Here is an 806-nt window from a genome sequence, read left to right on the forward strand (position 1 = left end):
TAACAGTCACTGGCCTAGAGTTACGTAGTGTGGCTTTTTTTGTTAATTAGTATTATTTCACACTCCTGTTACTAACAGCAGCAGTTAATTTCCTGAAGAAGGAGGTATAATCAGTGACCTTTTTCACTTTATGGTGACGTTAAAATGAAAAATTTAGTTACGTTGCTGTCTCATCACTGTGATTTACAGGAATCAAAGTTCTCGTTCGTAACACTAACAAAAAAAAGCAGCTTTAATGTTTACTACACATTTAATGCATGTGCCAAAATGTAAAGTTAACCTACTCTCAATTTTCTACTGTGTACTGAGTGCCATTTATAAATATATTCCGTAAAAACGTCTAAAATAGAGTCTTGTTCCTGTAATATCCCTGGACATCCAGAAAGTCCTCTCTGAAAACTGGGTGAGGAATATAGTTCCAGAGCTTAACAATGTCACACAAGATCAGTTAGTTGCACATATTCCTAGTGGGGTTCAGTCTCTTTCAGTATAGCTTGTATTACAGTGACCCATATTTTACACACACAGCATATATTACTTGCTAGTTCAAATAAAAAGGTTATTAAAAATCTATTACACAGATCTGAAGAAAAAATAAGATGTCTTTGCTTTGTTCTTCCACCCCCCAATAGATTAATTTCATCATGTCCATGGATTACATATTCTGACAAGTGGTTTACGTTAAAATCTTTTTCAAGTACTTTAAAAACTGTTATACCAAAAAAGCTGCCTTTTTCTTCGCTTATTTTTTTCCTTAAAAAAAAAAAGTACCTTCTACAATTTAACACAAAATTCAGGTGCAAGAA

This window comes from Pezoporus wallicus, unplaced genomic scaffold, assembly GCF_028554395.1.
Source record: "Pezoporus wallicus isolate ANWC-B61680 ecotype Strahan unplaced genomic scaffold, APGP_CSIRO_Pwel_v1 contig_747, whole genome shotgun sequence".
NCBI classification, from domain to species: domain Eukaryota; kingdom Metazoa; phylum Chordata; class Aves; order Psittaciformes; family Psittacidae; genus Pezoporus; species Pezoporus wallicus.